General features: G+C 39.9%; 2 long non-coding RNA genes across 2 annotated transcripts; both read right to left on the bottom strand.

Moving 5' to 3' along the window:
• Window positions 1–261: 261 nt before the first annotated feature.
• On the bottom strand, window positions 262–1,696 carry LOC110881532. Its single transcript, XR_002559786.2, has 3 exons — window positions 1,578–1,696; window positions 999–1,064; window positions 262–399 (listed from the first exon to the last, which is right to left on the bottom strand). It is a non-coding gene; the product is annotated as an uncharacterized LOC110881532 (long non-coding RNA).
• A 5,382-nt stretch (window positions 1,697–7,078) lies between these two features.
• LOC110881533 lies at window positions 7,079–8,495 on the bottom strand. The gene is made up of 3 exons (XR_002559787.2): window positions 8,377–8,495; window positions 7,798–7,863; window positions 7,079–7,198 (listed from the first exon to the last, which is right to left on the bottom strand). It is a non-coding gene; the product is annotated as an uncharacterized LOC110881533 (long non-coding RNA).
• Window positions 8,496–10,100: the final 1,605 nt, after the last annotated feature.

Raw genomic sequence — 10,100 nt, 5'->3', positions numbered from 1 at the left:
ATTGGTATTCTTGGCCTCTTCAGGCTTCTTGTTGTATTTAGGGCAGTTGGTCTTAATGTGCCCCTTTTCATTGCAACGGTAGCACGTTGCGTCTTTCATTTTCTTGCAATCTAAGGTTTTGTGATCTGTGGACTTGCATATATATTACACCCTTAAATTTATACTAGAACTAATAGCTAATTTATACGAAAAGATAGTAGTTTAACATAAGTTTCAAGAAATATTACACTTCTTAGTCTTCTAAGGACTAAGGTAGAACGTACTAAGTGTGTTTAAGAATTTGTTTACAACCAAAGAACAACAATTTAACAAGTTCAAACATAGCGGAAGCTTCGAAGTGGAGTGTTCGGTTCATCTTCAAAATCACTTGATCGCCATCCTTGTGACCCACCTAATTACCTATGATCAACCAATAAATCATTAGCTTTGATGTTTGTAAATAATAAGATATCAAGGTTTAACATCGTATTGAGAATAGCAAAAATATAAAAGTTTTCCAGGCTCCACCGTAACTTACGGTGCCACCGTAAGTTACGGTGAGTGCTGGAAATTCTTGGATCCACCGTAATACAGTAGAGAACCACCGTAAATCAAAACCCTCTACCGTAAATTACGGTGACACCGTAATTTACGGTAGCACCTGGGAATTCATGTTTTTGTTTGGTTTGAGCATTTCAACCAAAATCCCAACTCTCGGGTTTCAACATTCTGCATTATCAATGTAGTAAAAGTCTAATATTTCTAGTACATCATAATATAACCACTACATACATCAATTTATCATGTTTGGAATGTAGATCATGTTTACTTGATTATTTGACCTGTTTGGCTTGCCTACGGAATTCCTTCCTTTATGACAACTACCAACGAGTTAAATTCGTTATTCAAACAAGTATTCAATACAACAATGCCTTCGCTTCAATTCAAAATAACTAGAAACTTTGATAATCAACTACAATGATCTAATGTCACATAATGTAACGAGTCATGTTACATACCTTGGCGCACGCCCTTCAAACGAGAATCACCACCGGCTTGTCCGCTCGACGTCCCGGTATCTTGTCCTATAGAGTTCATTTACAAGACATGTTTAGAACCCTCTTAGACATCATTTCGCATAATATACCGAAACATCTTAATTAAGCGTTAAAGCTTCAAATTTCTATTTGTCAGCCTTCTTTGAGGCATTTCCACAAACATCAAGAGGGCAGAATTTCTATATTATTCATATTCATGTTTATGGATTGCTTAGTAGTTGACTTAACTTCAATTAAGCCATCATATATCATGTAAACATCACATCTTTTCTGGAACTATCTTCTAAGGTCGAATTTTACTAGAATAACCACTAAGAACCCTAGAATTCATCATCATCTTGTAAAACCCACAACCCACCTTCAAGGTGTTCATGGATTTTTCTGAATTTGGTCATGATTTCACATGTAATTGGTTGAGTCTAACCTCTAAACACCAAATCAATTCTAAACTAACCAAATAACACTCATGCAACATCAATTTTCCAGATTTCACAACATCATGAGAAATTCAAGTTAAGGGATTTCACTAATTTTACATACCTTACAATCCTCTTGTGATGAGGATTATGATTTTAGGCTCAATTCTTGATTTTTACTTGGATTAATCCTTCAAGTTGCAAGTTTATTGAGATTCTAGGGTTTGGAATCTCTCCTGGTCGCCCCTCTCTCCCTCTGTTCGATCGATGTCCACCCAAGATGGGTGAGTTTTGGTGTTTTGTTCACTAATTAGTATTCAAGTTTCAATTTTGACAAGTTCAGTCCCTTAACTACCATTTTCTCTAAGTTAAGTGTTTTAACCATATTATAAGTTTATTTCAAGACTAAATTTTTAACTAGGTTAAGTTCCTAGTTAGTAAATTCTTGTTTATTAATTTCTTTGAATTTTCTAATATGAGGGTTTATATTTTCGGGTGTTACAAGTCCACCCCACTTAAAAGGGGTTTCGTCCTCGAAACCGAGATTACGTACCAAATAATGTAGGGTGGAGTCGCCGCATTTCTTCCTCGGACTCCCATGTAGTGTCTGACCCTTTTCTGTGCTCCCATTTGACTTTGACTTGGCTTATTATCTTGTTCCTCAAACTTTTCTCCTTACGATCTAAAATCGCAATCGGTTTTACCGCATAGTTGAGGCTGTTATCCACCTCGATGTCATCGTAGTGGATATGAGCAGTTTCGTCGGCCAAACATTTTCGAAGATGTGATACGTGGAATGTGCTATGAATTCCACTTAACTCTTCGGGTAATTCAAGTCGATAAGCCACTTTACCAACCCGTTCAGTGATTCTAAATGGCCCAATAAATCTCGGGCTTAACTTTCCTCTTTTTCTGAATCTAATGATACCCTTCCATGGGGAAACCTTTAGCATGACCATATCGCCAACCTGAAACTCAATTGGCCTATTTCTTTTATCTGCGTATGCCTTTTGCCGGTCTTGAGCCGCTTTCAAGTGTGCCCGAACTATATCAATTTTCGCATTTGTAGCTCGGATTATATCGGTTGGTGCTAGCCCCCGCGGACCCACTTCTCCCCAACATACCGGAGTCCGACACTTTCTGCCATATAATAGCTCATACGGGGCCATTTTAATGCTCGCGTGATAGCTATTGTTATATGCGAATTCGACCAAGGGTAAATGGACATCCCAACTACCCCCAAAGTCAATAATGCAAGCCCGCAGCATATCACCCAATGTTTGTATTGTTCTTTCGCTCTGCCCATCCGTTTGTGGATGGTAAGCAGTGCTAAGGAACATTTAGTCCCCATCTGTTCTTGGAATTCACGCCAGAATTTCGAAGAAACCGAGTATCTCTATCTGACACAATGGATATCGGTACCCCATGCCTTGCTATGATTTCATTGGTGTAAACCTCCGACATTTTCTCAGACGTATAAGTCTCACGAATCGGAATAAAGTGAGCACTCTTAGTTAACCTATCCACGACTACCCAAATAGCATCAAAGCCACGACTTGTTTTAGGCAGTTTGGTCAATAGGTCCATCGTAATTTGCTCCCATTTCCAAACCGGGATTTCTAACGGTTGAAGTTTACCATATGGTTTTTGGTGTTCTGCCTTGACTTGTAGGCACGTCAAACATTTCTCCACGTACTTCACCGTGTCCCGCTTCATTCCGGGCCACCAATAGTTTTGCTTCAAGTCATGATACATCTTGGTCGCTCCCGGGTGAATGGAATAACGGGATTTATGAGCTTCATCAAGTAGAAGCTTTTTAACCCCACATGTGTTAGGGACCCAGATTCTATTAAAGCGAGTCTTCAGGCCGTGACTGCCTACCTCTAGGTCCTTAACTTGGCCGATAATTCTTTCCTTTTTCCAGTTTTCTGCCTTTACAGCTTCATCTTGTGCTTCTCGAACTCGTTCTAGCAAGCTTGAAGTCACAACCAGTTGCATTGATCGTACCCGTATTGGGGTATAATCCGATTTGCGGCTCAGCGCATCGGCCACTACATTAGCCTTTCCTGGGTGATAACTTATTTCACAATCGTAATCCTTCACCGTTTCCAGCCACCGCCTTTGTCGCATATTTAACTCCTTCTGATCGAAGAAGTATTTCAAACTCTTGTGGTCGGTGAATATGGTGCACTTTACTCCGTACAAGTAGTGCCTCCATATTTTTAATGCAAACACTACCGCCGCCAACTCGAGATCGTGCGTAGGATATTTCTGTTCGTGTACCTTTAATTGCCTCGAGGCATAGGCTATCACCTTGCCCCGTTGCATCAATACACATCCGAGTCCCGATAGTGAAGCATCCGAATAAACCTCCATGTCTTCAACTCCGTCCGGTAGTGTTAGTACCGGAGCTTGAGTTAACTTTTCTTTTAGCGTTTGAAACGCTTTCTCTTGTTCAACACCCCAGATGAATCTTTCTGTCTTTCGGGTCAGCTTGGTTAGTGGTGACGCAATCTTGGAGAAATCTTGAATAAATCTCCTATAGTATCCCGCAAGTCCCAAAAAGCTTCTAATTTCAGAAGGGTTCTTTGGGGAATTCCATTTTGACACCGCCTCGATCTTTGACGGATCCACCAGTACTCCGTCAGCACTTATAATGTGGCCAAGAAATTGTACCTCTCGTAACCAAAAGGCACATTTAGAGAATTTTGCGTATAGCTTCTCTCGTCTAAGGGCTTCTAACACTTCTTGTAGGTGATGTGCGTGTTCAGCTTCACTTTTCGAATATACCAATATATCATCGATAAACACGATGACCGACTTATCCAGCATTGGTTTGCAAACCCGGTTCATGAGGTCCATGAAAGCCGCGGGTGCGTTTGTTAGTCCGAATGACATCACAAGGAATTCGTAATGTCCGTATCTCGTGCGGAAAGCCGTCTTCGGCACATCTTCTTCTTTGACCCTTAATTGGTGATACCCCGATCTAAGGTCAATTTTGGAAAACCAGTTCGCACCTTGTAGTTGGTCGAATAAATCGTCTATCCTCGGGAGCGGGTATCGATTCTTTATCGTGAGTTTGTTTAACTCCCGATAATCGATACACATGCGCATACTCCCGTCTTTCTTTCTCACGAACAATACCGGTGCGCCCCAAGGAGACACACTCGGCCTTATGAATCCCTTGTCGAGCAGGTCTTGGATTTGGGACATCAGTTCTTGCAATTCTGACGGCGCAAGTCGATACGGGGCTTTTGCTACGGGTTTCGCGCCCGGAATCAATTCGATTCCGAACTCTACTTCCCGTTCGGGCGGTATCCCCGGTAAATCTTCCGGAAAAACATCCTCATAATCTCGTACTACCGGTACATCTCCAATCTTTCGTGATTCCTTTTCGGGTTCATTAGCGTATATCATAAATGCCTTGCATCCTTGCTTCATTAGCTTGTGAGCTTTCAACATTGAGCATACTATGGGATTACCTCCTTTTTCGCCATAGATGGTTACGTGTTTCCCGCTCGGAGATGTCAATTTTATCTCTTTACGGAAGCACACGACCTTTGCATGGTGTCGAGATAGCCAATCCATCCCAACGACGACTTGAAATTCTCCCATCGACATCGGGATTAGATTTATCAAATATTCTTCATCGTCAATGCTCAGTTTGCAATTTTCACATACATCGCAAACAATAAAACTTTTATTATTACCTATCTCTACTTCTAAGGGCACAGGTAATTTAGTTAGAATAAATGAAGGATGTCGAATAAATCCATATGAAACAAAGGATTTATTCGCACCCGTATCAAATAACACACGTGCAGGAATCGAGTTTACAGTAAATATACCTGAGACCACGTCAGGTTCAATCTTTGCTTCTGCGGCGGTTAGTTGAAAAGATCTTGCCTTTGCTTTAGGGGCTTCACCCTTCTGTTCCTGCCCACCCTTCTTTTTGACCAATTCCGGGCATTCAGATTTCTTATGACCCGTTCGATAACAATTGTAACAAACCGTTACCTTCTCCGGGCATGATAAGGCTATATGTCCCGTTTTCTTGCATATAGGACAAGGCTTATCCTTGTAATGACATTCGCCTCTATGGCCCTTCCCGCAAATTTTGCAACTCGGTGACCCGCCTTTCGTATCAGATTTCCTTGAGCTCTCACTTGTTCGTGCCTTTTTAGTAGGGCTGGGATTTACATCAGGTGCTCTCCGTTCACCCCTTTCGATACTCTTTTTCAGCTCTATTTCCCTCTCCCGAGCAGCATTTATAATCTCGGTAAGGGTCTCGTGTTTGGAAGGGGTGATAAACTCCCTATACTCAGCACTCAACATGTTATGATAGTAGTATATCTTTTGTTCTTCGTTTGTCACAAGATCATCACAAAACTTCATTTTATCCATAAACGTTGCCGTGATCTTGTCTATGGTCTCGTTTTTGTGCCTGAGCTGCATGAATTCTTGCTTGATTTTATTCATAACCGCTTTGGGGCTATGATGCTTCAGAAATGGCGTCTTGAATTCATCCCAAGTCATGACCTTAACAGCTTCAATACCGATCTCTCTCTTCTTGTTATCCCACCAATCTTTTGCTTGATTTCTTAGTTGACCCGTACCATAGGCTACATAGTCATTTACATCACAATGGGTTCTCTCGAATACCCCTTCGATATCACTTAGCCATCTTTGGCACACTATTGGGTCAACCTCCCCATTGTATATCGGTGGTTTACAAGCCATGAATTCCTTGTATGAACAAGGTTTCCGTCCTCCATGTTTTTCCTTTTCAAGTTTTGAGTCGTCTTCTAATTTCTTGATTCTATCTTCTACTATTGATAGAACTGTGTTTTGAATTCTATCAATGAAGCCTGTCAGACTGTTTTCGATTGCCTTTCCAACCTCTTCGGCAATCGCCTCCCTGACTTGTTCGGTGACTCTTGGCACCGCATCATCATTACCTTTATCAGCCATCTTCGTTTCTGAAATGTTTACACAAGTTGTTAAAACATTCCATTTATAACACATGCTGTTCTTGTTTGATTCTATCAAGTTCATAACTTGATTTAGTCGTTCTTGCTTTTGATTCAATCAAGTTCACAACTTGATTTGATCGTTCTTGCTGTTGATTCAATCAAGTTCACAACTTGATTTGATCGTTCTTGTTGTTGATTCAATCAAGTTCACAACTTGATTTGATCGTTCTTGCTGTTGATTCAATCAAGTTCACAACTTGATTCAATCGTTCTTGCTGTTGATTCTATCAAGTTCACAACTTGATTCAATCGTTCTTGCTGTTGATTCTATCAAGTTCACAACTTGATTCAATCGTTCTTGCTGTTGATTGAGCTTACTTGCTCTTTTCATGCATATTTGTTCATTTCTCATTCTTTACGTAATATAAGATTTATTAACTGAAATTAGTTCTTACCGGATGGTCGATCAAGCTTGAACCGAACACTTATTGACAACCTGAGGCTCTGATACCAACTTATTACACCCTTAAATTTATACTAGAACTAATAGCTAATTTATACCAAAAGATAGTAGTTTAACATAAGTTTCAAGAAATATTACACTTCTTAGTCTTCTAAGGACTAAGTAGAACGTACTAAGTGTGTTTAAGAATTTGTTTACAACCAAAGAACAACAATTTAACAAGTTCAAACATAGCGGAAGCTTCGAAGTGGAGTGTTCGGTTCATCTTCAAAATCACTTGATCGCCATCCTTGTGACCCACCTAATTACCTATGATCAACCAATAAATCATTAGCTTTGATGTTTGTAAATAATAAGATATCAAGGTTTAACATCGTATTGAGAATAGCAAAAATATAAAAGTTTTCCAAGCTCCACCGTAACTTACGGTGCCACCGTAGGTTACGGTGAGTGCTGGAAATTCTTGGATCCACCGTAATACAGTAGAGAACCACCGTAAATCAAAACCCTCTACCGTAAATTACGGTGACACCGTAATTTACGGTAGCACCTGGGAATTCATGTTTTTGTTTGGTTTGAGCATTTCAACCAAAATCCCAACTCTCGGGTTTCAACATTCTGCATTATCAATGTAGTAAAAGTCTAATATTTCTAGTACATCATAATATAACCACTACATACATCAATTTATCATGTTTGGAATGTAGATCATGTTTACTTGATTATTTGACCCGTTTGGCTTGCCTACGGAATTCCTTCCTTTATGACAACTACCAACGAGTTAAATTCGTTATTCAAACAAGTATTCAATACAACAATGCCTTCGCTTCAATTCAAAATAACTAGAAACTTTGATAATCAACTACAATGATCTAATGTCACATAATGTAACGAGTCATGTTACATACCTTGGCGCACGCCCTTCAAACGAGAATCACCACCGGCTTGTCCGCTCGACGTCCCGGTATCTTGTCCTATAGAGTTCATTTACAAGACATGTTTAGAACCCTCTTAGACATCATTTCGCATAATATACCGAAACATCTTAATTAAGCGTTAAAGCTTCAAATTTCTATTTGTCAGCCTTCTTTGAGGCATTTCCACAAACATCAAGAGGGCAGAATTTCTATATTATTCATATTCATGTTTATGGATTGCTTAGTAGTTGACTTAACTTCAATTAAGCCATCATATATCATGTAAACATCACATCTTTTCTGGAACTATCTTCTAAGGTCGAATTTTACTAGAATAACCACTAAGAACCCTAGAATTCATCATCATCTTGTAAAACCCACAACCCACCTTCAAGGTGTTCATGGATTTTTCTGAATTTGGTCATGATTTCACATGTAATTGGTTGAGTCTAACCTCTAAACACCAAATCAATTCTAAACTAACCAAATAACACTCATGCAACATCAATTTTCCAGATTTCACAACATCATGAGAAATTCAAGTTAAGGGATTTCACTAATTTTACATACCTTACAATCCTCTTGTGATGAGGATTATGATTTTAGGCTCAATTCTTGATTTTTACTTGGATTAATCCTTCAAGTTGCAAGTTTATTGAGATTCTAGGGTTTGGAATCTCTCCTGGTCGCCCCTCTCTCCCTCTGTTCGATCGATGTCCACCCAAGATGGGTGAGTTTTGGTGTTTTGTTCACTAATTAGTATTCAAGTTTCAATTTTGACAAGTTCAGTCCCTTAACTACCATTTTCTCTAAGTTAAGTGTTTTAACCATATTATAAGTTTATTTCAAGACTAAATTTTTAACTAGGTTAAGTTCCTAGTTAGTAAATTCTTGTTTATTAATTTCTTTGAATTTTCTAATATGAGGGTTTATATTTTCGGGTGTTACAATATACCACAAGCATAGGTTTTTGGTTGGGTCTGTGAGTTCGACTCAAGTCTGCACTTTCCAAAGTGCTGCTTCTTGCAAATCTTGCATTTGGGCTTCTCACCCGAATGATGCCCATCTTTCTTTGACTCATATCCTTTCTTGGTGTCACCATTCCCACGGTGTTTCTTGTTCGACCTACGAGAACTATCATCTTCACGCTTTCTTTTCTCGGCTTCCTTATTCCTCAGCGACCTCTGCCTGACCGCATCCAGAGTGAGGGATAAGGAAATGTCCGCTACTGATCTAAAAGTAGTTGGCCGAGAAGCCTTCACGCTTGCCTTGATCTCGGGGGCTAAACCACCTATAAAATGAGCGATTCTTTTTGGTTCCGGGGTTACCAGATAGGGAACCAACCGGGACATAGTGTTGAAGCTCATTAGGTAAGCTTGACAGTCAAGGTTTGTCATCACCAATGATAGAAAATCAGACTCTATCTTCTCCACCTCATGCTGAGGGCAGTAATTTTCCCTGATAAGGGCAACAAATTGATCCCACGACATGCTGTACAATGGGATTTTCCCGGTGGCTTGAATCAGAGATCTCCACCATGCTAAAGCTTCGCCCTTAAAAGACTGCGACACAAACTTGACCACGTCTCTCTCAGCGCATCCGCTGATATCAACAACCGTATCCATCTCATCCAGCCACGTCATACAGTCAATAGCTCCTTTCTCCCCAGTGAAGTCCCGGGGCTTACATGAAACAAAATATTTATAGGAACAACCCTTCTCACGGGGTCCCCTGTTCAGTATAACCTGCTGTGATGGAGCACTGTGGTTTGAGGAGTGTCGATCATCGTCTTTCTTCGGGTCATCCTTCTTGGACGGTGGCTTTGAAGGCTGTGTAGATAGGGTCCTACTACGAGTCCCACTATAGTCTTCGTACTGTCTTTCCAAAGCCTTTGTAACCGCGTCGTCGACCAACGCCTTTAATTCAGCACCCGTTAAGGTAACCCGAGCGTTATCAATATTCTCCGTTGGATGGCTATTTATCTCGTCTGAGTTAGCCATTTCAATTGAACTGTTACAGGAAACAAGGACAATAGTTTATGTGGGAGTTTATTATGGAATTTCCCCTTGGGTAATTCATTAACCATGGTCACAAAGACCATATTTGGTTAATTTATTAATCATATCTATTTAGGATTTCTATAATAATTTATCCTAGTTATAAAACAATAACAGTTTTATTTGTTGCACAATAGGCCTAGTCATATGGACAGTTTATTTTATGGGTTATGATTTCAAAGAATCAAACATGAAGGTATACTGGCACAATAGGCCTAGTCACAAGGACATTTATAA

Source organism: Helianthus annuus, chromosome 10 (genome assembly GCF_002127325.2).
Source record: "Helianthus annuus cultivar XRQ/B chromosome 10, HanXRQr2.0-SUNRISE, whole genome shotgun sequence".
Classification (NCBI taxonomy): Eukaryota; Viridiplantae; Streptophyta; class Magnoliopsida; order Asterales; family Asteraceae; genus Helianthus; species Helianthus annuus.
This window is presented reverse-complemented; position numbering and strand designations above follow the sequence as displayed.